The sequence below is a fragment of the Rattus norvegicus genome, chromosome 3 (assembly GCF_021556685.1).
Source record: "Rattus norvegicus strain SHRSP/BbbUtx chromosome 3, alternate assembly SHRSP_T2T, whole genome shotgun sequence".
NCBI classification, from domain to species: Eukaryota; Metazoa; Chordata; class Mammalia; order Rodentia; family Muridae; genus Rattus; species Rattus norvegicus.
Window position 1 is genome coordinate 135444019 of NC_141536.1, and position 27829 is coordinate 135471847.

The 27829-nt window shown below is 40.6% G+C and overlaps 1 long non-coding RNA gene across 3 annotated transcripts in view; it reads left to right on the forward strand.

Annotated features, from left to right (window-relative positions):
- The window catches only part of LOC120101462 (uncharacterized), a 314162-nt gene that overhangs the window by 141529 nt on the left and 144804 nt on the right, over window positions 1–27829 (forward strand). Inside the window, exon 3 of one of the 3 annotated variants that reach the window (XR_015684675.1) lies at window positions 18193–21500. The exons of 1 other annotated variant lie outside the window; for it this stretch is intronic. This is a non-coding gene — a long non-coding RNA (uncharacterized LOC120101462). Of the gene's footprint in view, window positions 1–18192; window positions 21501–27829 lie in introns of those variants that run through there. One more of the 3 variants, XR_015684676.1, reaches the window with a different exon arrangement.

Consider the following 27829-nt stretch of genomic DNA (forward strand, 5'->3'; position numbering starts at 1 on the left):
CCTTACCACCTATATTCCATTGGCTGCAGCAAAATGTATGTTGAGACCAGTGTTCATGGGGCAGAGAGAGACAATTTACCTTCTCCTTGTACTATTTGCTGTAGAACACTGTAGAGAACCAAGAAAAGTGATGTAATCCACCTAGACATACACTGTCACATTCAGTGTGGCAGACGAGGATGCAAAGCCCCCATTAAACTCAAGACCATTTATAAGGGCCAGTGGCTATTTCATGCTGTGTTAAAAGTAAGGCCTGGTACAAGACCAGAAAAGGCCATGCCAAGTGGTTGCACAGAGATCTTCTTATCTGTGACATTTGAAGAAATAGCTCTTTGCTATTCTGAGGGCCACAGAGAGAAAAGTTTAGGTTGTTGCTGAAGTGGGGTTTTAAATGTCAATAGGGAAAGCTTGCATTAACTCTTATTAATTTAGTTTTAAGAGAAATTGTCCCAACATGTTCTCTTTCTATTTGAAAGATAGTTCTAGCTCTGTCTGCAGAAGGAAGGCAACTCCTCTAGGCCAGCTTAGAGTAAAGAAGACAGAAACAGAGCCTTGTCTGGTCTGGCCACTATTCTCAGGCACATTGGTGTTGTATTTTGTTCTAAGGTCTCTTGGAAGTAATGAAAGAAGATTTGTTTTCCTTACTTTGCCATCTAGTTGGCCTCCAGCAAAGAGAAAAACATCTAGTATGACAAAGTGACTTTGACAAGAAAATCCAAGGTCATTCAGGGATAAAAGTGATGCAGAAGGAAGTTTGTAGATCTTTTATCCACTTATTTGTTGACCTGCTGAAAATGTAATGAGTATTGATCAGGAAATCTTTAAAAGCCATAATCTCCTCACCTAAAAGCCTTGGTGTTGACAGGAAACTTGCCCAACAATAAGAACAGTCATGGGTAGGTCCAATATCCTGAAGGATCCACAATACTCTGGAGATCAAGGGTTCACACACACAAGCCTCTGGGGAACTTTCCACATTCAAACTCTACCAAGTCATTGAGTCTACACAAGCCAGAGAAGCTGACTGTGTAAAGGGTGCTCAGCCTAGATATTCATATGAACATGGACCTCATCAGTAAAATGAGGCCTTGGTCTAGTACCCCATTGTCAAACCGATGCCTCCAAAATCCAGAACTGTGCATGTGGCAGTCCGAACAAGAGCGCTGCCAGATACTTGATCCCTAAGTTTGTTCATGTTATGTGACAAGTCTTTGTGGTTCTCACTAAGGATTTAAAATATAGAATGATTCTTGTTGTTTATTAAGCCCCAAATGCAATCACAAGCATCCTTAGAGATGCAAGAGAAAATGTGTAGAGAAAATGACTACACAGGCAAAATTTAGAGTAACAAAGCCATACTCAAGGTAGATTGGCAGCCACAGGAGTTAAGTGAGGCAAAGAACAAGTTCTCTCCTCTGAAAGTGTCAGAGGGGATGCAGCTCTTTCTTCGCCCCAAATTGTGGCCCAGCAAATCTAATTTGGATTTCTGTTGTTCAAGAGTCTCAGAGGCTAGATTTTCATTTTGTTTATGCTACATGGTTTGTGACCATGCATTTGTCAATCACTGGACAGTGATGTCTGTACAATAGTCAAGATCTAATAGCCTTTGACCCAACAAACAGTAGCCAGAGTTTGGAAATGTTCCAAGCACCAGGGACCAGAAACTGTTGAAGTTAAGTTGCTATCAGTCTCCCCTCTAAGAGATAAAAGAAGCTGGGGAGAGACTCAGCCATGGGACTCTGGTGTAGACATGCATAGACAGGGCTCAAACACTGTTACAGTCACTACTGCAGCAAGATAAATTCACCATTGGGTTGACTGAGTGTGAACAGCCCTCTTGCTGTCCAATAGCTGTGTGACTGGAGGAGACATTCACTTATACTAAGATACACTTATTCCATCTATAAAATAAGCAAAACAATGCCTGTCTTCAGGCATTTTAAGACCATTGAAAGAAAAATTAAGCCCAGATTGGGGCTTGTCATGGGAGAGACATTCAGAAAACATCTTGATTTCATGATCACCCTAATATAAGGTTTGCTGTAATGAAACATCATGACCAACACAACGTATAGAAGAAATAGTTTGTTTGGACTTAAATAGTTTATCTGGAAATGATGTCAAAGAAAGGCATGGGAGCAGAAGCAAGAAGCTTCTGGAGGAAGCTCCTGGAGGAGGAAGGGCTCAAATCTTGAACTACAAGAATGAAACAGAGAAATGGTAGTGCAGTGATACACTTCCTCCAGAAAGGCCACATCTCTCTCATTTTTTTTAAGTATATAATTTTTATTTTACTGAACTTTTTTTTCTTTATTAACTTGAGTATTTCTTATTTAGATTTCGATTGTTATTTCCCTTCCCAGTTTCTGGGCCAACATCCCCCTAATCCCTCTCCCTCCCCATCTTCCCCCCATTACCACCCTCCCCCCAACAATCACGTTCACTGGGGGTTCAGTCTTGAAAGGCCACATCTCTTAAACCTACCCAAATAGTACTACCATTTGGGGCCCAAGTTTTCAAATGCTTTCAACTATGGGGGATATTTATCATTCAACCCCTTGTAGTGAGCCTTTGTCTCAGGCAACAAAACAAACAAGACAAACAAAAGAAAGGAGAAATAGAGCTATGAGGTCTTTAGTCAACATCAGAATTACTGATAAGAAGCTTAACCACTAAGATCAGGGATAAGGCAAAGCTGTTACCTACCACTGTGCTTCAAAATGTCATACTAAAAGCTTTAATTAATATAACGATGTTAGAAAATGAAATAAAAAGTAGTGAAGTTAAAAAAAAGAAAACTGCTTTTGTTTACAAATTACTTGATTATGTATATAGACAATTCAAAGTGACAGAAAGTTCTGAGAACTAAAGCAGTTATAGCAGAGTTACAGGATTTAAAGTAACAAAATAGGTAAGTCAATCATTTTCTAACATGCCAACAAGGGAATCTGAAATTGAGCCCACAACTGGGGATGGTGGTCCATGCCTATATTCCAGTACAGGCAAAGTGGGAGCAAAAGGACCAGGGGTTCAAGGCTAGCCTTAGCTATATAGTAAGTTTAAGAGTAACCTAGGCTACATGAGTTCTATAAAAGAACAAAACTGACAAAATAAATATATGTTAAAAGGGGATTTCTTATTGGTTTACCTGATATAGAATAGCTGGTTTAACAGCTGTCTGTACACTGGAGACATGGAGAACTAGAATCTTGCTCCTTACCCTTGCCAGATACCTCAGCAGTCTCAATTTAATGCTAAAGGCCTGGAGAATTCCTGAAGAGCCACTGGTCTTCATTCTATGCTGGAACGTTAAAGGCACGAGTTCTGATATCAGTGGCAGATGAAGGCAATAGAAATAGTAGCATCAGCAAAATAGTTGTACTTGCCAACAAGGCAACAAAGTAAAGGTTTGCAGAGAACAGTATCTCTGGTTTCTACTCAGATCTCCTTATATATGGAACATCACTAGAGGTGTTGTCCACTCTGGGGCATTCCATACTTACTTAATCCTTCCACAAAATACCTTCTCAGATCTGCCCAGAGGAGTATCTCTTATTGGATCCTAGATCCAATAAAATTGCCAACTTGGACTTACCATTATACCAACTAACAAAGCAAGCAAACAAGCAGAATACCACACCTAGTATCGTATATGTTAACATAGTGAAGTTAAATACTAGGTCTAGATCTGAGAAAATATATATGATAACCATATAAGGAAAATTCTGCTTTTTGCTCAAAGAAAGCAAAGAAATAAATCACGCATGGCTTCTACAAATCTGAAGAACACTCAATACTGCCAAGATGTCAAATTTTCTTGATATGATCCATAGATTTCATACAACCCTCATAAGAAAGAGCTCACCAAGTCATTTCATGGCTATTGACAATTGACTCTAACGTTTATATAGAGAGATGAAACACCAGAAAAACCAACACACTATCAAAGGGCAAGGACAACATTGGAGGACTGCAAGGATATAAGATTATAGTATTACAGAAAGAACAATGGGACAGATGAGGTAACGTGTATATATAGCCAACTGAATCTTTGCCTGAGGAGCAAAAGCATTCTGATAGACAACCACAGTTCTTCCAGAAAATGGTACTAGAATAATAACACATCCTTCCAGGATTCCCCGCCTCCTATTTCGAAAGTTAAATCCAACTACCAACCACCATATTGTGTTCATCCAAGGACACTTCCATGTCCTCCAAGAAACCATGGATAATCTTTGAGCCACGGCTATTACTCTCTCCCTTTATCGCGCATTCTCTGCCACTCTACCTACCTTCAGAGCACACTAGTTTAACACCTCGTGGCCAAACACTGTGCTAGGCATATGGGCAGTTATGAGAAGATGCTGCCTGAGTCTTGCCCTTGGGTTCTAGTGTTCCAACTGGAAATGAAGTAAAGTCTACTTTGATATTAAGTTTTTATACCATGGAGAAGTTTAGAGTATTTAGCAGCTGCTGGGATAGAGGAAAATCACTAAGTCATACGAAATCATAAACCCTGTTCTAGCCTGAGGGTCATAGTTTACTCAAAATGGAAGTTCATCCTGAACCTAAAGGATGAAGAGGAGTTACATACTTGAAGAAAAGTCCTTGAAAGATGATAACCTTAACATGACCCTTCAATATGTCCACCCATGCAGTCAGTCACTGAATCATCTGCCAAGAATCATCATCCTTTAGGAACACTATGGAGTTACAGGCAAAGTCAGAGTGTAGGCACGTGAGATGCAAACTAGTGCCTAAGGGGTGGCTAGACAGGAAGATCTATCTTGACATCTTGGCGATGTAAAATAGAGTAATTTTAAATAAGGACATATTTAAGATCAGACATGTGGTTTGTAATAATATCACCATGGACTGAGTTTCTGGAAAGTAGGCTCCCAGATGGAGACTCTGTATGGGAAGTGTCAAGATTTAGAGTCTTAAGAACTTGAGGTGAACACGCATAGGAAAGGAGAGTGCAAGATTGGGTGGAGAGTGAAGCTGAGCTAGGAGCTGGTTATGATGGCAGTCTCAGCTCACCACAACACTCTGCCTGCCTGCAGAGCACACGAGTTTAACACCCCCTTGCCAAGCACTGTGCTGCGCATGTGGGCAGTTATAAGAAGATGCCGCATGAGTCCTGCCCTTGGGAATTTCCAATGTTCCAGCTGGAAATGGAGCAAAGTCTAGTTCAATATTCAGTTGTTATACCACAGAGAAGGGAGTAGTGAGTTCTGTATCCAGAATAGCTCTTAAAAACTGTGCTGAGGTTGAAGAAAGGTACTGATTTCTATGTTCACTAGGCATTAGGTGGGATGCTGCCTGTAAGAGGTTTGTTGTTGAAGGGGTGAGGGCAGGATCCTTGGGAGAGGTAGAAAGTGGAAGAAGTGGTGTCTGCAAAAGCACTTCCAGCAACCATGGCAGTGAATACTTCAATTTTAGGGAGGAATCTGCACAGTGCATCCAATACCCACCACAGACACTGACGTCATAGATCTACCCTGGCCTGTCTCCTGCCTGACCAGTTGTTTATCTGTGGCCACTAAATTCTCATGAAACATTTACTTATTGGCTACCCTTCTCCCACCCCCAATTTAAACTCATTTCTCCTTCAGGGTATGGACCATAGCATAGGCTGACTGTGGGAATGCATACCATGGAATCCAGCCATGGCCACTGGATAACTGCATGGTGACTGATGCTTTAGAATTCTGATGGAAAGGTCCCAAGTAGTGTTTGCAAATCCCAGGATAACACAGAGCCACAGGCTAAGGAAAGAGCTGCTTGCAATTACTTACTGGATGATGGATGAGCAATGAACTTTCCAGCAATTTTCCATTAGCTGACAGCCTTTTACAGCATGCTTTTCCTGGAAACCACTGAAGACATGTTTGTTGTAGTACCCTAGCTGAGTCTCCCAGGCCCTTCTTGCTATTTTCTCATGTTCCCTGAATATGGTGCAGGAGAAATGCTACTAGAACCATAAATACAGTATCAGAAAGGCAAACTCTCATGATGACTGCATCAAGTCAGTGGATACACAAGTGTATGGGACAGAGGACACAGGGCAGGAAATGTACACTGGATAATTAGTTCAGGGAAACACCTGTTTTCAAGGAACTGGTAGAATGAGTTCATACCATACCCTGTTACATTGATTCAGTGTTAAATAATTGAGAATCATGTATTCATGTAGCCCATTGCCATTCTCTAATGTGATAGTTACTTATTCTTGTCTCTTAGGCTGAGAGCTTGTTTTCTCTTAGACTTATTATCAGCCTAGCATGTGTCCAGCAAACAAATCCTCAACAAACTAAGATCTAGGGGCTGGAGAGAGAATGCTATGAATAAAAAACACTTGCTGTACAAGACTGAGGACCCAACTTTAGATAGCAGAATCCTTATATAAAGTGTGGCATTGCTGTGCATGTCTTTGCAATCCATGGCCAAAGGAGTGGGAACAGGAGAATTGTTAGAGCTTGCTCCAAGTTCAGTGAAAGAATACTCCATATCAAAGGAATAAGGTAGAGAATGGCAGAGCAGGACACCCAATGTCCTCTTCTGCCTTTTGCAGGAGAACATACATGGGCATGTGCACCTCACTATATGTACACACACACACAGACACACACACACACACACACACACACAAGGTGGGGATGAAGTTGGGTGGGTAGGGAGGTGGGAAGAATTTTGGAGGAATTGAAAGAGGGGAAAGAATAAAATCAAATATAACGTATGAGAATTTCTTTAACTATAGAATAATAATGGCCTGCTCTACCATGCATTCAGTAAACTTATTTCAATTTTACAATAGTAAGAGAAATTAAAAGCTGGGTGGAGGTGGTGTGTACCTTTAATCCAAGCACTTGGGAAGTAGAGATAGGTAGATATCTGAGTTTGCGGCTAGTTTGGTTTACAGAGTAAATGCCAGGACAGCCTAGGCTACACAGAGAAACCTTGTCTCAAACTCTGTCCCCCAAAGGGGAGAATTAAAATGGGATTTCAAATTTATAAAATAAAATTATGACAGAATATAGCAGACAACAGGGATGGCTAAGTTTAGGGACAACGTCTTGGTCAGTCACTTATTCTGGATATGCCTACTGGAAGAGTCACAAGTTAGCCTGCCTGAAGCCAAACAGAGCTGTTTCATTTTGCTTTTCAGATTTTTCAATAGCCATGGTGGCATAGATGGCTCAGCAATTAAGAGCACTTGCTGCTCTTGCAGAGGACCTAAATCAAGCACAAATAACACGGCAGCTCAAATAAACTCTAACTCCAGTTCCAAGGGTTTGGATGGCCTCCTCTGATCCCCTAGGGAATGAAGCATGCCCATGCTACACATACTTACCTACAGATAAAATACTATATACACAAAAACTTTAAATTAATTTTAAAAAGGATTTTTCACACTCACCGGAGACACTGCCCTATTATTATGTTAATTTTCAGTAAAATATAAAGCAAAGGAAAGCTGAAGAAAGTTATTAGTTTCTAGTGTTAAAACATATGGGTTTATTTTGAAAGAATAAACAAAAACAACACAATTTTAGTGAGAAGTAAAGAAATAAAGAAAAATATACATATAAATTTAAAAGGGGAGTTGGAACCAGCAGAAGGCTACCACCTCACGAGGCTCATGCAGGTGAGGACAGAAAGGTGGGGACTTTATGGGACTGGACACCCCTATGGTTTCTGTCTTAAAACCATCTACTAAACCAAATCACTCAGTTGCTTTTTCACTGAATCCATTCTGTCCTTCTGGTAAGTATTTATGTATTTTTTACTTTGTCAGGATCTAAGACCTCAAGGAAAGCCCCCGATGTTACAAACCTTTTACTCCTGTAGTGAAATGAACCGTGGGGAAGAAATTGCCCATACTTCAGCTTGCAGGAGAGCACCAGAGAAAGTCATGCCAGCTCTCGGAATTACTGAGATTGTAAAGCCAGTCAGACAGTCAGCCGCAGAAAGAAAACCAAGAAATTCAGTGGTTTGAATTATCCTCCAAATTGCCCAAGCTATACATTCTCCAAACATCTGCCTTAACCAGCCTGAGAGCTTTTAGAATCTACTTTGAGCCAATCAATACTTTATAAATGGTGTTTACATGGTATTAACTTTAGACTCACTGCCCATGTTAGTTAACACAGCTAAACAAGAAAAGCTTTTTATCCTACACACAGAAGGCTGGGGCTTACATGGGTGAAGGGCCCACAGCAGTCATGCTTCCTCTTTAGGAAAAGATAAATCCATTTTCTCCACCTGAATCCCAACACCCCAGTATCAGCCAGTCATGGTTGTGATTTCCAGCTTAGGAATCTAAGACCCTTTCTAACTGTGCATGCTAGAGAAGCTGGCGTTTCTTTAAAAAGCAAGCACAGCCTTTTAGTTGGCTTCTCTAGGAAAGGGAAAATTTTTTCTGTTGGCTACCAAATACTGTAGAGATAATGATAAACATTCTCTTACTAATGTCAAGATCAATAATGAAGACACAGAAAAGTCTCCCTAACAAGATAGTCATTATTGGTAGTAAATCTAAGGTCTCATAGTATGGCTTCCCAGGTTGATAAATTTAGCTCATTCCTTGCAGTGGGGAGAAAGTGGAGAGCCGCATTCTAAGAATCAACAGGACTTTGTTTATCCAGAAGATTTCTTCCAGCCTCAAGCTGCTGGGCTTTAAATTTTTTTCCTTCTTTGTCCTGACGCTGTAAGTTTATCCTCATGGTTTGGTCCTACTTAGCTTGTGGGCAAACCACATATCCACTTGACCTCCTCTTCTGAACAGTAAGACAAGAACCACACACTATAAACTGGAATATCACTTTCTTTTGAGAAAATGCAATGAAAGTATGCCTCCTTATCACTGGAATGACCTTTAAAAGCCCAATAAGCAATTTACAAAAGCACATAGGAGGATCAACATTTTGTCTTGTTTTGCTTTTATAGGCTGTGCTATGGGCCTACAAAGGGAAGCTATCCTTGCTCTGTTACCCAGGGCAACAGGGCTTATCTCTATGGCAGTCTGCTCACTGTCTTCTCTAAGCCTCCACGAAATGATGGAAAATGTTCTTTCCACATCGCGCTCCAGCATATTATCAGTTTACCCAATTACCAACACACAACCATAGGAGGGAAGGCAGACAAAGAGCCATTCCTTATTATGAATTACCCAGAAATGGAAAATTCTGCCTTGTAAATGTGGAGATGTGGTCTGTGTTGGATGCTACTTTCCATCAAAATTCTTTTTGGTCCACGTCAGTGTTCACGTGTAAGGGGATGCCACCTGAAGCCTGCTTTATAAAGGAGTGAAAGACCTTGGATATACCTTCAGTACCTGTGACGTAAGCAAACATACCACTACCCCCGAAAAAACTAAACACACACACATTCCTCCAAGAGCTTGCCGACAGGCAGCAGTGCTGGGCTTCGGATCTGGAAGACACAGAGGCAGCTGAAATGTACTCTCTCTCCTGGTCAAACCTTCCCACCCTAGGGTTTACTCCTCACCTTGAGCTCTTGCTCTTCTGACTCCTGCCTCATTGGATCCTGTTCTGTCCTTCCAACCATCTGAGCCCCTATTCTATCCCACTCCACCCTCCCTGGCTCAGGGAAGGAGGGATCCTGTCAGTCTACCTAGTGAGCAGAGATGATGCTCAGGAACCAGTGAGCTTCTCTTTTGCCTGTCCAAGGGTCCAGGAGGGAAGGTCAGACACAGAGGCACCACCTAGGAGCTTCAGATGGCCAGGAACCTGGACTAAGGAAGAGGCTGGTGCAAGTCTATGATGCAATAATGATGCACGTGAACAGTACAGAGGGGACAATGTAAAAAAAACATTCAATTCTAATCAAAGCAGCATACACTTCTCAAAGCTAATTGGCCCACACCATTTGAAAATACCCAGATATGAGAGTTAGACAGATTGGCTGTCTCTAATCCAGCATCTGAGGGCATTATCAATAAGGACAAAATGATCTGCAATGGTATAGGAGAATTGCAGAGAAATAGAAAGCAATTCAACCACTAATCATGCATGTTAGATGGAGGTGCAAGAATGAGGTAGCTAAGTGGCTTTAGACTCATAGGAATCCTGTTACCTTTCAAAATGTAGTAGAGGCTGTGGCTCCTGCTGTGTTGACTCAACACCCGGCATGGTTCAGCATAAGGGCCTACCTACTGTATATAGAGTGAACACAGGACTGTCCCAGAGCACAGGTGGTGTTCTCCACTCCAGATGCATCTGCCTAGGTCAGAGAATGAACATGATTGCATGAATTTCAATTAAGCTACATATCACAAATGGCTAATTTAGGGGCTAGAGAGATAGCTCCGAGATTAAGAACACGTACTGCGGCAGCAGCTCTCTGCTCCCAGACCCGGTGAGAGAGAGACCCAACCGCCTGGTCAGGTGGGCACTCCTGAGGCTGCAGAGCGGAAGAGACCACCAACACTGCTCACCCCTGCCCACATCCCTGGCCCAAGAGGAAACTGTATAAGGCCTCTGGGCTCCCGTGGGGGAGGGCCCAGGAGCGGCAGGACACCTGCCTGAGACACCTCCGGAACCTGAAAGAAACAGACCAGATAAACAGTTCTCTGCACCCAAATCCCGTGGGAGGGAGAGCTAAACCTTCAGAGAGGCAGACAAGCCTGGGAAACCAGAAGAGACTGCTCCCTGCACACACATCTCGGACGCCAGAGGAAAAAGCCAAAGACCATCTGGAACCCTGGTGCACTGAAGCTCCCGGAAGGGGCGGCACAGGTCTTCCTGGTTGCTGCCGCTGCAGAGAGCCCCCGGGCAGCACCCCACGAGCAAACCTGAGCCTCGGGACCACAGGTAAGACCAAATTTTCTGCTGCAAGAAAGCTGCCTGGTGAACTCAAGACACAGGCCCACAGGAACAGCTGAAGACCTGTAGAGAGGAAAAACTACACGCCCGAAAGCAGAACACACTGTCCCCATAACTGACTGAAGGAGAGAAAAACAGGTCTACAGCACTCCTGACACACAGGCTTATAGGACAGTCTAGCCACTGTCAGAAATAGCAGAACAAAGTAACACTAGAGATAATCTGATGGTGAGAGGCAAGCGCAGGAACCCAAGCAACAGAAACCAAGACTACATGCCATCATCGGAGCCCAATTCTCCCACCAAAACAAACATGGAATATCCAAACACACCAGAAAAGCAAGATCTAGTTTCAAAATCATATTTGATCATGATGCTGGAGGACTTCAAGAAAGACATGAACACACTTAGGGAAAAACAGGAAAACATTAATAAACAAGTAGAAGCCTACAGAGAGGAATCGCAAAAATCCCTGAAAGAATTCCAGGAAAACACAATCAAACAGTTGAAGGAATTAAAAATGGAAATAGAAGCAATCAAGAAAGAATACATGGAAACAACCCTGGATATAGAAAACCAAAAGAAGAGACAAGGAGCTGTAGATACAAGCTTCACCAACAGAATACAAGAGATGGAAGAGAATCTCAGGAGCAGAAGATTCCATAGAAATCATTGACTCAACTGTCAAAGATAATGTAAAGCGGAAAAAGCTACTGGTCCAAAACATACAGGAAATCCAGGACTCAATGAGAAGATCAAACCTAAGGATAATAGGTATAGAAGAGAGTGAAGACTCCCAGCTCAAAGGACCAGTCAATATCTTCAACAAAATCATAGAAGAAAACTTCCCTAACCTAAAAAAAGAGATACCCATAGACATACAAGAAGCCTACAGAACTCCAAATAGATTGGACCAGAAAAGAAACACCTCCCGTCACATAATTGTCAAAACACCAAACACACAAAATAAAGAAAGAATATTAAAAGCAGTAAGGGAAAAAGGTCAAGTAACATATAAAGGGAGACCTATCAGAATCACACCAGACTTCTTGCCAGAAACTATGAAGGCCAGAAGATCCTGGACTAATGTCATACAGACCCTAAGAGAACACAAATGCCAGCCCAGGTTACTGTATCCAGCAAAACTCTCAATTAACATTGATGGAGAAACAAAGATATTCCATGACAAAACCAAATTTACACAATATCTTTCTACAAATCCAGCACTACAAAGGATAATAAATGGTAAAGCCCAACATAAGGAGGCAAGCTATACCCTAGAAGAAGCAAGAAACTAATCGTCTTGGCAACAAAACAAAGAGAATGAAAGCACACAAACATAACCTCACATCCAAATATGAATATAAAGGGAAACAATAATCACTATTCCTTAATATCTCTCAATATCAATGGCCTCAACTCCCCAATAAAAAGACATAGATTAACAAACTGGATACGCAACGAGGACCCTGCATTCTGCTGCCTACAGGAAACACACCTCAGAGACAAAGACAGACACTACCTCAGAGTGAAAGGCTGGAAAACAACTTTCCAAGCAAATGGTCAGGAGAAGCAAGCTGGAGTAGCCATTCTAATATCAAATAAAATCAATTTCCAACTAAAAGTCATCAAAAAAGATAAGGAAGGACACTTCATATTCATCAAAGGAAAAATCCACCAAGATGAACTCTCAATCCTAAATATCTATGCCCCAAATACAAGGGCACCTACATACGTAAAAGAAACCTTACTAAAGCTCAAAACACACATTGCACCTCACACAATAATAGTGGGAGATTTAACACCCCACTCTCATCAATGGACAGATCATGGAAACAGAAATTAAACAGTGATGTCGACAGACTAAGAGAAGTCATGAGCCAAATGGACTTAACGGATATTTATAGAACATTCTATCCTAAAGCAAAAGGATATACCTTCTTCTCAGCTCCTCATGGTACTTTCTCCAAAATTGACCATATAATTGGTCAAAAAACGGGCCTCAACAGGTACAGAAAGATAGAAATAATCCCATGCGTGCTATCGGACCACCACGGCCTAAAACTGGTCTTCAATAACAATAAGGGAAGAATGCCCACATATACGTGGAAATTGAACAATGCTCTACTCAATGATAACCTGGTCAAGGAAGAAATAAAGAAAGAAATTAAAAACTTTTTAGAATTTAATGAAAATGAAGATACAACATACTCAAACTTATGGGACACAATGAAAGCTGTGCTAAGAGGAAAACTCATAGCGCTGAGTGCCTGCAGAAAGAAACAGGAAAGAGCATATGTCAGCAGCTTGACAGCACACCTAAAAGCTCTAGAACAAAAAGAAGCAAATACACCCAGGAGGAGTAGAAGGCAGGAAATAATCAAACTCAGAGCTGAAATCAACCAAGTAGAAACAAAAAGGACCATAGAAAGAATCAACAGAACCAAAAGTTGGTTCTTTGAGAAAATAAAGAAGATAGATAAACCCTTAGCCAGAATAACGAGAGGACACAGAGAGTGCGTCCAAATTAACAAAATCAGAAATGAAAAGGGAGACATAACTACAGATTCAGAGGAAATTCAAAAAATCATCAGATCTTACTATAAAAACCTATATTCAACAAAATTTGAAAATCTTCAGGAAATGGACAATTTCCTAGACAGATACCAGGTATCGAAGTTAAATCAGGAACAGATAAACCAGTTAAACAACCCCATAACTCCTAAGGAAATAGAAGCAGTCATTAAAGGTCTCCCAACCAAAAAGAGCCCAGGTCCAGACGGGTTTAGTGCAGAATTCTATCAAACCTTCATAGAAGACCTCATACCAATATTATGCAAACTATTCCACAAAATTGAAACAGATGGAGCCCTACCGAATTCCTTCTACGAAGCCACAATTACTCTTATACCTAAACCACACAAAGACACAACAAAGAAAGAGAACTTCAGACCAATTTCCCTTATGAATATCGACGCAAAAATACTCAATAAAATTCTGGCAAACCGAATTCAAGAGCACATCAAAACAATCATCCACCATGATCAAGTAGGCTTCATCCCAGGCATGCAGGGATGGTTTAATATACGGAAAACCATCAACGTGATCCATTATATAAACAAACTGAAAGAACAGAACCACATGATCATTTCATTAGATGCTGAGAAAGCATTTGACAAAATTCAACACCCCTTCATGATAAAAGTCCTGGAAAGAATAGGAATTCAAGGCCCATACCTAAACATAGTAAAAGCCATATACAGCAAACCAGTTGCTAACATTAAACTAAATGGAGAGAAACTTGAAGCAATCCCACTAAAATCAGGGACTAGACAAGGCTGCCCACTCTCTCCCTACTTATTCAATATAGTTCTTGAAGTTCTAGCCAGAGCAATCAGACAACAAAAGGAGATCAAAGGGATACAGATCGGAAAAGAAGAGGTCAAAATATCACTATTTGCAGATGACATGATAGTATATTTAAGTGATCCCAAAAGTTCCACCAGAGAACTACTAAAGCTGATAAACAACTTCAGCAAAGTGGCTGGGTATAAAATTAACTCAAATAAATCAGTTGCCTTCCTCTATACAAAAGAGAAGCAAGCCGAGAAAGAAATTAGGGAAACGACACCCTTCATAATAGACCCAAATAATATAAAGTACCTCGGTGTGACTTTAACCAAGCAAGTAAAAGATCTGTACAATAAGAACTTCAAGACACTGAGGAAAGAAATTGAAGAAGACCTCAGAAGATGGAAAGATCTCCCATGCTCATGGATTGGCAGGATTAATATAGTAAAAATGGCCATTTTACCAAAAGCAATCTACAGATTCAATGCAATCCCCATCAAAATACCAATCCAATTCTTCAAAGAGTTAGACAGAACAATTTGCAAATTCATCTGGAATAACAAAAAACCCAGGATAGCTAAAGCTATCCTCAACAATAAAAGGACTTCAGGGGGAATCACTATCCCTGAACTCAAGCAGTTATACAGAGCAATAGTGATAAAAACTGCATGGTATTGGTACAGAGACAGACAGATAGACCAATGGAATAGAATTGAAGACCCAGAAATGAACCCACACACCTATGGTCACTTGATTTTTGACAAAGGAGCCAAAACCATCCAATGGAAAAAAGATAGCATTTTCAGCAAATGGAGCTGGTTCAACTGGAGGGCAACATGTAGAAGAATGCAGATCGATCCATGCCTATCACCCTGTACAAAGCTTAAGTCCAAGTGGATCAAGGACCTCCACATCAAACTAGACACACTCAAACTAATAGAAGAAAAACTAGGGAAGCATCTGGAACACATGGGCACTGGAAAAAATTTCCTGAACAAAACACCAATGGCTTATGCTCTAAGATCAAGAATCGACAAATGGGATCTCATAAAACTGCAAAGCTTCTGTAAGGCAAAGGACACTGTGGTTAGGACAAAACGGCAACCAACAGATTGGGAAAAGATCTTTCCCAATCCTACAACAGATAGAGGCCTTATATCCAAAATATACAAAGAACTCAAGAAGTTACACCGCAGGGAGACAAATAACCTTATTAAAAAATGGGGTTCAGAGCTAAACAAAGAATTCACAGCTGAGGAATGCCGAATGGCTGAGAAACACCTAAAGAAATGTTCAACATCTTTAGTCATAAGGGAAATGCAAATCAAAACAACCCTGAGATTTCACCTCACACCAGTGCGATTGGCTAAGATCAAAAACTCAGGTGACAGCAGATGCTGGCGAGGATGTGGAGAAAGAGGAACACTCCTCCATTTTTGGTGGGATTGCAGACTGGTAAAACCATTCTGGAAATCAGTCTGGAGGTTCCTCAGAAAATTGGACATTGAACTGCCTGAGGATCCAGCTATACCTCTCTTGGGCATATACCCAAAAGATGCCTCAACATATAAAAGAGACACGTGCTCCACTATGTTCATCGCAGCCTTATTTATAATAGCCAGAAACTGGAAAGAACCCAGATGCCCTTCAACAGAGGAATGGATACAGAAAATGTGGTACATCTACACAATGGAATATTACTCAGCTATCAAAAACAACGAGTTTATGAAATTCGTAGGCAAATGGTTGGAACTGGAAAATATCATCCTGAGTGAGCTAACCCAATCACAGAAAGTGGTATGCACTCATTGATAAGTGGCTATTAGCCCAAATGCTTGAATTACCCTAGATCCCTAGAACAAACGAAACTCAAGACGGATGATCAAAATGTGAATGCTTCACTCCTTCTTTAAATGAGGAAAAAGAATACCCTTGGCAGGGAAGGGAGAGGCAAAGATTAAAACAGAGACTGAAGGAACACCCATTCAGAGCCTGCCCCACATGTGGCCCATACATATACAGCCACCCAATTAGACAAGATGGATGAAGCAAAGAAGTGCAGACCGACAGGAGCCGGATGTAGATCGCTCCTGAGAGACACAGCCAGAATACAACAAATACAGAGGCGAATGCCAGCAGCAAACCACTGAACTGAGAATAGGTCCCCTATTGAAGGAATCAGAGAAAGAACTGGAAGAGCTTGAAGGGGCTCGAGACCCCAAAAGTACAACAATGCCAAGCAACCAGAGCTTCCAGGGACTAAGCCACTACCTAAAGACTATACATGGACTGACCCTTGACTCTGACCCCATAGGTAGCAATGAATATCCTAGTAAGAGCACCAGTGGAAGGGGAAGCCCTGGGTCCTGCTAAGACTGAACCCCCAGTGAACTAGTCTATGGGGGAAGGGCGGCAATGGGGGGAGGGTTGGGAGGGGAACACTCATAAGGAAGGGGAGGGGGGAGGGGGATGTTTGCCCGGAAACCGGGAAAGGGAATAACACTCGAAATGTGTATAAGAAATACTCAAGTTAATAAAAAAAAATTAAAAAAAAGATAAACAAAAAACAAGGAATTTGGAATAAGACAAAACAAATAGAAACAAGAGAACCACAGGAAAAAAACCCACAATTATTCATGTAGATGCACAGACACACATATTGTATTAATCTATTTACAAGCTCTTTAAGATCCTTGAACATATTTACAATAGCTAATTTGAATTTCTTGTCTTTTGGACAGCTATATTGTGTTTTCTAAGATCTGCTGTAGTAGGGTTGCTGGTCTCCAGTAGAGACATATGTTCTGGCTGTTAATTGGGTTTTCATACTGGCATTTAGGCATCTGGATTTGAGATGCTTGTAACTCTAGATGTTGATATTTGGTCTTGTGTTTTGTGGATTTGTGTTTGATTCTGTGTTTTATTTTGCACTCTCTGGTGCTCAGGAGAGTGTGTCGCTATGGGTTACATGGTAAAGATTGCTTCTAAGATCCGGCCAGTTTTGGCCACTGGAGTCTAGGATAGAGTCTCTTTCTAGGTATTAGGAGCTGACGTGAAAGAATAGGGATGGGTTAGAAAGAGGTAGAACGTTGAGAAGGTCTGTCCATTTCAGGGAAGAAAGGTGGCTGTCCAACTAAGATCTTTGTAGACCTATCCTCCTTCCTCAGAGAGGAAGAGATCATAGCAGATGGTCTGCTACAAATCTGGGGTTGAGACTTGGATATTGTAATTGAAGGTAAAGAAGGAGAGGGAAGATTATCTGTCTGATCCCGTGGCCATCTTGACTAGTTGTGTTCCCAGGATGTACCTGTGGGAGCTGGGAACTGAGACAAAGGGCTTCCTGTCTCCTTTTGAAAAAAAGTATGTTTTTTTTAATTGCTTAGTTCATTGTTAACATTATGTACAAGAAGTAAAACTGAGGCTAATATTTTATTTTATCTATACTCATATATAGTATAGTGATCTGATTTATTTCAAAACCTTATCTTTTAGACTGTTACTTTACAAGCCTTATGTGACTCTGAATGGATATTTGGTATAAGAAGCCAATGAGCCTTTCTATTAGTTCCTCCTGTCTTAATATTGCAATGAACCCTTTCGTGTCTCAAATAATATCAATACATAATGTCTAAAACCTTCAGTAAAGATCCTGGAGGTCAACGAGTTCTGAAGAGATTGAGTCAAATTCTGATTCTTTTCATATATTAGATTTAATTTTTTCTGCAACTCTTCAATTATTTGGCAAAGAGGGTATGTTAGTAATGGTTACTATCACTGTGATGAAAGACCATGACAAAAATAGAAGGAAAGGATTTATTTAACGTACTGCTCATCATTGAAAGCAATTAGGGCAGGAAATCAAACAGGGAATTCCTGTGAGTTGTGTGTCCCCACATTGTCCAGGGTTGGTCTCTGAACAACAGGATGGCTGAAGTGATAGCACGGCAATTAAAAGATGATTAATTAAAAGACATGATTTCTTCTTTTTCCTTCAGTTGAATTGTGTACAAGACACAGAAGCAAATTCATGTAAAAAAAAAAAACCCATTGAAAGAAAACAAGATCATCTGCCATCAGCCATGTGCCTAGCCAGCTTGGAAGAGGATACTCCTGCTACCTTTGATTTAACGGTAGCCCTGTTGGACTTTTGATTGAACTTCATAAGAAACCAAATGCTGGTTAATTTTTGTCAAGATGACACAAATTTGAGTCACTTGAAGGGATGGAACTTCAATTGAAGAAAGAGTATAGGGGTTGGGGATTTAGCTCAGTGGTAGAGCGCTTGCCTAGCGAGCGCAAGGTCCTGGGTTCGGTCCCCAGCTCTGAAAAAAAGAAAAAAAAAGAGTATTGTTTTGATGTGTATAAGCTTGTCTTTGTTGCATTTTCTTGACTTTCGATTGATGTCAGAGTGTCCAGTCCACTATGGATGGGCTACTCCAGAACAGGTGGTCCTGTGGGACATAAGAAAAGGAACTGGAAGTAGCAAGCCAGCAAGCTACCTTATTCATAGTTCCTGTTTCTGTGCCTGCTTGAATTCCTGCCTTAGAATCCCTTAGTGATGGATTGTAATCTAAGAGTTTTAAGATGAAATTAAAACCCTTTTTTACCTAGATTGTTTTTAGTCACGATGTTTGATCACAATTTCAGATTCTTAGCAGAATTAAAAATTGGTATCAGAAGACCAGAAGTGCGCTGTCATGATTTGAATGAGAAATATCTCATATAGGGTTAGACCATTGAACTCTTGATCCCGAGTTGGTGGTGGTATTTGAAGGGGTTTAGGAATTCTGGCTTTATAGTAAGTAAGTCACTGGCATTACTAAACTTCTAGAATGCTCTCTCTGCATTGTCTTTTCCATTACCATTGAAGATGTGAGCTCCCAGATGTTGTTCCATTGTTCCAGCCACCATGTGTGCCAGCCTGCTAGCATGCCCACAATTATGAACTCCTACTCCTTGAATGAGTTGCTTGAAGCCCACATAAAATTTTTCTTTTATACATTTCATAGGTCAAGTTGGTTTCTCACAGCCACAGAAAAGTAACGAATAACAAACCCCAGACAGAAAATCTAATTAAGCCAGGCCTATGATTATTTTTATTTTAATTTGTTCTTCAGAAAATTCATGCATGATTGTTATAACATACCTATTCCTAAATCCCAAAGCCCAACATGCTTCTCTTGATTCTCCAACTCCTTTATCCCAAATCCCTGTATGCTTCTTTTTCATATAGATACCATATATTTTCTAGGATTATGTGTAAATGGAGACTCTCAACACTTACTCATTTTGTTTAGCGCTACTCACTCAGCATAACTACCTTAACATCCATTTGCCAAGGTGAATGTTTAATGGTTTATTCCATTTACTTAACCGTTTATCTGTTGGTTGTCATTTGTTGTTTATTTTATGTTTGTGCTATTACAAATGCAGCTTTATGATTATGCATGAAAAAAAAAAAGAACACGTACTGCTCTTGTAGAGAATCTGAGTTAGGTTTCTAGTACACATATCAGCCAGCTCGCAAATGTCTGTAACTTTACCTTAGTGTAATCCAACAGCTCTCTTCTTCATAGTACCTGTACTCGGGTGCCCATACCTATACAGAAACATAAATACACATCATTTAAAACAATAAAAACAATATTTATTTAGAGCCTGCCCCACATGTGGCCCATACATATACAGCCACCCAATTAGATAAGATGGATGAAGCAAAGAAGTGCAGACCGACAGGAGCCGGATGTAGATCTCTCCTGAGAGACACAGCCAGAACACAGCAAATACAGAGGCGAATGCCAGCAGCAAACCACTGAACTGAGAATAGGTCCCCCGTTGAAGGAATCAGAGAAAGGACTGGAAGAGCTTGAAGAGGCCCCTTATGAACAACAATGCCAAGCAACCAGAGCTTCCAGGGACTAAGCCACTACCCAAAGACTATACATGGACTGACCCTGGACTCTGACCTCATAGGTAGCAATGAATATCCTAGTAAGAGCACCAGTGGAAGGGAAAGTCCTTGGTCCTGCCAAGACTCAACCTCCAGTGAACGGGATTGTTGGGGGAAGAGCAGTAATGGGGGGAGGATGGGAAGGGGAACACCCATATAGAAGGGAAGGGGGAGGGGTTGGGGGGATGTTGGCCTGGAAACCGGGAAAGGGAATAACAATTGTAATGTAAATAAGAAATACCCAATTTAATAAAGATGGAGAAAAAAAAAAAGAAATGAATACACTACAGCCTGTTACAGCAGCAGTAGCACTGGCCTTTGAGAGCTGTCTTTCACCAAGCCCTACTTTGTGCCACATGCATACTATATTATGTTCTATGATAGGATGGGACATGGCTGGTCACAATGATGTAGGTAGCAGCTAGGCTTGTTCCCATGTCTAGGTAGGCAGTGCTATCTAGTGTGGAGATTCAAGAGAAGGGCATAAGCAGGTACTCAGAAGGCCACAAAGAGGCCAGCACTGGTGACTTGAGGCAGGTCATGAATCAAGGCAGCAGAAGATCTCTCAGGTAGAATCAAAAAGAAATTGCATGCACATGCAAGTGTTCAGACTCATAGGACAGATAGGTGCCTCCTCTGGCCTTACTGGGCAGTAGTCATCCTAGAACAATGGGACACACTGAAAAAACTGGAGACAGACTGGAACTTACTTCTAGCAGCTCTTCCTCAAGCCCACTTGGTGACTTTAGGCAGCAGTCTTGTGATGCTTCAGGAATAACTACTCCTTTTCCTGAATTTACACAGGGAGAGCTGTTATAAACAGTAACAGTAACTGGTTACTCTTCTGATGCTGTATGAATTATGTTATTTTTTTATTCTATGGATAGAGACACAGCAGAGAGTACTTGCAAACAAAGAGGTGGAGAACAGGAAGCCCAGTTTACTTCATGACAGCTGTCAATTTTACTCTTGTTCTTATGCTTTTTGAATCAAGAGCTTGGCTTTCTGTTTGAACTTGAGGCTTGCAATAGGACTAAAGTGGAGTCATTGACTAACATGTAAGCCACGGAAGGAGCCTTAAACGATTGGTTGAGGTCTTAATCCCAGAACTTCAGAAAACAATCTTCTCTGAAAACAGTATTATTACAGAAAGATCTAGTTAAAATCAGATTGCTAATGTGAGTCCTAATCCAGCAATGACTCGTATCTTTACAAAAAGAAAGTGAAATTTGACAAAAAAGACAGACATACAGGGATGACTTTATGAAAACACAGAGGGGGTTGGGGATTTAGCTCAGTGGTAGAGCGCTTGCCTAGCAAGCGCAAGGCCCTGAGTTCGGTCCCCAGCTCCGGAAAAAAAAAAAAAGAAGAAGAAGAAAACACAGAGAAAAAAAGGCGGCCATGGGATTGAAGTGCTGGGTCTACAAGCCAGAGAGACCAGGTATACCAGCGACCGTTAGAACTTAGGTACTCAGGCTGGGGAGATGGCTCAATTGGTAATATTCTTGCTGTTCAAGCCCGAGGATCTGAGTCTGACTCCCCAAAACCTACATAAAATCCAGGTACAAGTGTCTATAAACCCATGAGCTAGGGAAGAGAAACAAACATCCTAAGGACTCTCTGGCCACTTAGCCTAACTAATAGCAAAATTTAGGTACAGTAAGAGACCCTTTGAGACCCTTTCTCAAAAACTACAGTGGAGAAGTAATCAAGGAAAGACTTCCCCTTGTCAGCCTCTGCCCTCCACCTGTGTCCACATGGGTAATAAGCTTGCATTCATGCATCTATATGCATACATAAATACACATGTTTCAATTTCTTTTAATTAAAACAAAAGCTGGATACCCAGGATCCTCTCCTAATGCTGTCTGGTTACCTACGTTGACCCAGTGTTTTGACCTTCAGAATGTAATGTTTCTTTTATTTTTAGCACTTCTTGGTGCTTGCCCTAACAGTGCTTGGAGAGTCATATAGACAAGTGTCACTGAATCCAGGACATTAGAAGATACGTAGAGTAGCCTCGATGGAACAGATGCCACTGGAGGAAACCTCATTGGATTTTTGTGGGAGCATGTAACCAGAGTTATGTAGCTTAGCACAAAGCCATGGATTGAGTAGGAAAGTGACTTTAGGCCTCCTTGGCAGCAGCTAGTGCACCCATCCACTCCCCAGCAAGCTATTAACCACACACCCTTTCTTCTTGAGCTCCAGGAGTGGGCACTTCCAGGTTTAGTTAATGCCTTGAATTAACTCTAGCATTTTGAAGTGATTTCCTGAAGTGTATCTTAGATCTATATATTTATATTCAGAGAGAGAGGGAGGAAGGGAGGGAGGGAGGGAGGGAGAGAGAGAGAGAGAGAGAGAGAGAGAGAGAGAGAGAGAGAGAGAGAGAGAGAGAAAGAGGGGGGCAAGATACTTAGAGCCAGAGGACCACCATCTAGCCCTAAGCTACCCTTTATGAGTCATAGTACCAAAGGGAAGATGCATAGTACCCTCTGGGTTGGCTTTTCCTTCATGAGTGGAAGAAATGACTTCTGTGGTTTGATTTGAGATTTAGATTAAATTATGTATACAAAATTGGCATTTCCATTTTTTTAAAAGAGAAACAGCCCTGCATAATACAATGAGCACTAACAGTGAAAATCTCTCAGTCAGAGTTTCTTGTATAATGTGTAACCTAGGCAACAGTACATTACTTCTCTAATAAATGCAAGCCATTCTCCTAGAGGATTAGGGAAACAAATGGGAGAGCACTTTGGAAACTCTAGTGTAAACAAGTATGGGCGTGTCTACACATAACCACATATTCCCAATTTCATTAGCATTTAGTAAGACTAACAATTTAATGTTTAAAGCAAAAAGGCATTGTGCCAGCAGAGACGACCACATATCTGGGTGAGAGTTTAGGCACTGTGGAATATCCATGGTACGACTCGTGAAGTTACGTGTTTTTTTTTTTTTTTTTTAAAATTTCACCATTTGTAGGCAATGTTCAATTGAATGGATTTGAGATAAATTTTGTTTTTAACATTAAACTCACATTTGGATGAGGCCAGTGGACACTTAACAGTCTTGGTTCTTCCCAACATTATTCCTTTCCTTCAGAATCTATGTGGCGCCTGTCAAACAAAGTGCACTTGACATCCTGGTTTATGAAAGAGAAGCCAATGTATTGGTATTTTGTATTATTTCTAAGCACACATAAGTCCCCACACCTAGATAAAGAGCCTTAGGCAATCAGTGACTGCAGAAAGAGGAAGATTTTATTTTCCCAGAGATGAGCTCTCTGTTATGTTATCCAATTCTAAGGACCTCAAGGCTCGTCCTTGGTCAGCGTTACTCACTAGCTACATCCTAGCAACAGTTAATTAAAGATTAGTCTGATTCTTTCAGATGTACTTTGTGATTGTATATGGTCTTGATTCAGGGCACCCACCTGTTGGCTTATAGTCATTCTGATAGACACCCCCAGACACCCCCTCCGCACCCCCTTACTCACTCCTATTTTCCTACAAAAACTTGTCCTGCTGAGGGTTGTGGGGGAGGGTGCTCTGCCTTCCCTTCCTATTCTTCCTGTCCTGCTGTGTCAGGGTTGGGTTGGAGGAGAGCCCAAGCCTGAGCTTGTAATAAAGAGACCCTAATCAGAGACGGCTCCTTGGTGGTCTTTTAGAGTTCACAAACTCTTCCTGGCATAACAATATTCAATAACTTAAAATGTGACCTCTTTAGATTGAAGTAATTCAATTGAATTAAGGCATTGTAGTGGGTCTTATATGACAGTGTCTTAGGTTTTCTATTGCTGTGAAGAGACACTATGACCACAGCAGTTCCTATAAAGGAAAACATTTCATTGGGGCTGGCTCACAGTTTCAGAGGTTTAGTACATCATTGTCATAGTGAGAAGCATGGTGGCATGCAGGCAGACATAGTACTAGAGAAGGGGCTGAGAGTTCTACATCTTGATTGGCAGGCACTGGGAAGAGAATGCTACCCTGGGCATGGCTTGAGCACCTGAGACCACAAACCCCACCCCCAAGTGACATACTTTTAGCAATAGGGCCATATCTCCTAATAGTGCCACTTCCTATGAGATTATGGGTTGCGAGCATATTACTTTATTTATTTATAAACTTATTTTATTTACTTTACATCCTGATTACAGCTTCTCCTTTCTCCTCTTCTCCCAGTTCCTCCCGCTTACCTCACCTCTCCCTATTCTCCCCTCCCTTTCTCCTCAGAGAAGGGGAGGCCTCTATGAGGACCATTTTCAATCAAACCATCATATTTCCTTCCTTGGCACCCATAGGCTCGTGGCTATATCATAATGCAAAGCTGCATTTAGAACTACTTCAAAAGTCACTTCAATGGCTTCCTTCACTGCCCAAGCTTGGCTGTCCTGAAACTCACTCCATAGACCAGGCTAGTCTCACACTCTGTCTGTCTCTAGTGCTGGGATTAAAGGTATGCACTACCACACCTGGCCCAAAACCCTTCTTAAATTCCTTTAAGTAGAAATTTAGCTGGGTGTGGTCTTGCCCGGAGGTCACCACTTCTTTTATTCCATTTAACTGCAGGCTTTTCTTTAATCTGTTCACTCCTTAGGTCTGTTTCACTTCCTGGTGCTCCTTTTTGCCTCAAATTATACATTTTCTATTTTTCAATTTGGCCTCAGGAAGTTTTTTTTGAACAAGAGCAAAAAGCAGAACCATTCTTAGCCAAAATATCACGAGAAGAATATCTGGCTGCATACAAATTTTCTTCTCTGAAACCCCTTGAGCCAGGCCCCCACAGTTAAAATCACCCTCAGGGCTATTGTCTCCATTGTTCCTACAAGCATGGCCCATTAAGCCTCACTTAAAGCATTAAACTACCTTTCTAATCCATAGTCCCAAATTCCACATTCCTCCAAACAAACCCAAAGGCTCAGACTATTATAGCAACATCCCAGTCTCTAATACCAACTTCTGTTTTAGGCTACTCCAATAAAGCCACACCTCCTACTCCCTAAGGGCTATTTTCATTCAAGCCACCACAACTAGTATTCTTGTAAATGGTTATGACACAGTCACATAGATAAAAGACCACGTGAAGACCCAGGAGGATGATAGCATCTGGATACAAAAGATGTCAGCACAGCAGCTGCTCCTTGCTTGAACTTGCAGGTTGTAGAGACGTGTGAAAGTCAACTCATTATTTATATGTCCAATCTGGTATTTTGATTTCCTAGAAAAACAGTGTGGATTCGGGTTATGAGATGTATGTTTCTGCTGTAATAAATATCTTTAAACTATAAGCAAAACAAAAAACAAACAAACAAAAAAAAAAAAACAAAAAAACCCCCAAAAAACAAAAAGCCCAAAAACCAGAAAGAAATGAAACTGTATATTTGGAGATGATATAGCTTTATACAGAAAAGTTCTAAATCCTCCATCAGAAAACTTAGAACTAACAGATGAAGTTTCAATGACGTTTCCCGACACAAGATCTATATACAAAATTTGAAGTGTTTCACCACACTATTGATGAGCTTCTCAAAAAAGAAATCAAGAGAATAGTCCTGTTTACAGTTAACATAAAACCCTTTGGGAAAAAAAGTTAATCAAGAATATGAAATATAAACATAAAATTCTAAAACATTGCATAAGACACAAATAAATCTAAACATATTCTGTGTTCATGACTCAGAAGAGTTATATTCACAAAATGCCCATAAACTCGGCTGCAAACTAAATGTAATCTACATGGAATTTAAATGATGTTTCTCACACAACTAGAAAAATAATCCCAAAACTTGTGTAAAAACACTAAAAACCTTCAAATAGCCAAAGAATCTGGAGCAAGGAAAAGAAAGGGGGGGCATCAAACTTTGTGATTTCAAATTCCATAATAGAACTATAGGTATCAATACAGTTTAGAACTTGCATTAAATGGATGCAATAGCTAAATGAATGAAATGAAGAACCCCAAATGAACTCCTGCATACCAGCCGACCTAGTTTTTAACAAAGGTGTCAAGAACATAAACAGGAAACACTCCGGCAACAGTGGAACATTCACTGGTAGAGTGATGGAAGTAGATCATTGTCTTAGGGAGCACGTCAAGCTTACCCAAAAACAGATCAGTGTGTTAAACATTAAAACTTAAAATTATAAAACAACGAACAAATTGGAAGGAAAATCTTCTGTCCATACATTGATTTTAGCAATGACTTTTAGCTCTTAATTTACAAAATTTAGGGAGGAAAAAAGCAAGCAAGTTGGGCTCTATCAAGCAATTTCCATACTGCAAAAGAAAATACCAGGGAAATGAAAAATCAACATACAGATTGGGCAAAGCATATTAAACAAGGGATTAGTGTCTGCAATATATAAAGAATTCATATGCCTGAATAGCAAACTCACACAGAGAATTGAGAAATGGTCAAAGAAAAAGAAAGATTTAAGAAAAAAAGAAAAAGAAAACAGAAAGAAAGATAAAAAGAAAGAAAAATGGTCAAAGAGTAACTTTTTAAGAGGGCTATCACCACAGAGTCAAAGAGTAGCAAAAGCTGGCAGAGATGCTGAGGAAACAGAACCCCCTACACTTCAGTAGGAATGGTTCAGCCATTATGGAAAGCTGCATTGTGATTCCTCAGAAAACTAAAAAAGGAACTTTCATATCATGCAGCACCCCCACATTTGGTTATACACTTATCGAAACAAAATCTGTACATCAAGGGTTAATGCATTCTTACATTTATTAAGATATTTTTTCCAAAGGCCACAGTAAGGGAGCAAGCCAGTATCCACTCACAGGAGAGCGCATAAAGGCACTGTTAAATGTGCATACCCATTGGCAAGAGTGATCAATCAGCTTTAAAAAAAATTGTGTCTCTTGGCTACCATGATGTAGCTAAAAAAAAAAAAAAAAAAAAAAAAAAAAAAAAAAAAAAAAAAAAAAAAGAAAGAAAGAAAGAAAGAAAAGAGAAAAGAAAAGAAACCCAGGAAGACTGCTCATGCATGTTCGAAGTAGAACTACTTAGAGTAGAGACTAGAATAGTAGCCACCAGAAGTTGAGGGTGAAGAAAAATAGAAGATCAAAGGATCAAGATGGATAAATACTGGAGACCTAATGTGCAACATGGTGACTATAATTAATAATTTTGCCATTGTCTAATAAGGTAGATTTTAAGTGTCCATAGCTCCCTCCCTCTCCACCCCTCACCCTCAGTTGGGCTATGTGAAGTATATTGGCTATGAATGCATTAGCTCTACTTCAAATCATCTCCCAATGCATGTGTAGATCAGATTATAAAAGTGTATCTGTCAAATATATCACATTTTTACCTGACCATTATACTATGGTAAAGCTGGAGGATGTGATTAAAAACAGGGAGAAAACATTTAAATTCACTTGAAAGATAGGGATTAGCCTGAACCCATTCCAAGCTTATGGTCTGCAGATCTCCTGACAGTGATGTGACCCTTTTGTCTTCATAGCTCAGTAATCTTATCAAGGCTTGGAGTGTGAGGACGTTTACAGCACCCAGCTGTGTCCCCAGGGTCTACTCTCAGAGGCATATGGGGCAGATAAGAATAAAAACTCCTTATAGCTGAGACTGATGGTGTCATTTCAGTGTCACTCAGATGCCCATTAATCAGGAATAATAGCCTGAGTAGTAGATATCATTAAAATCCATAGCA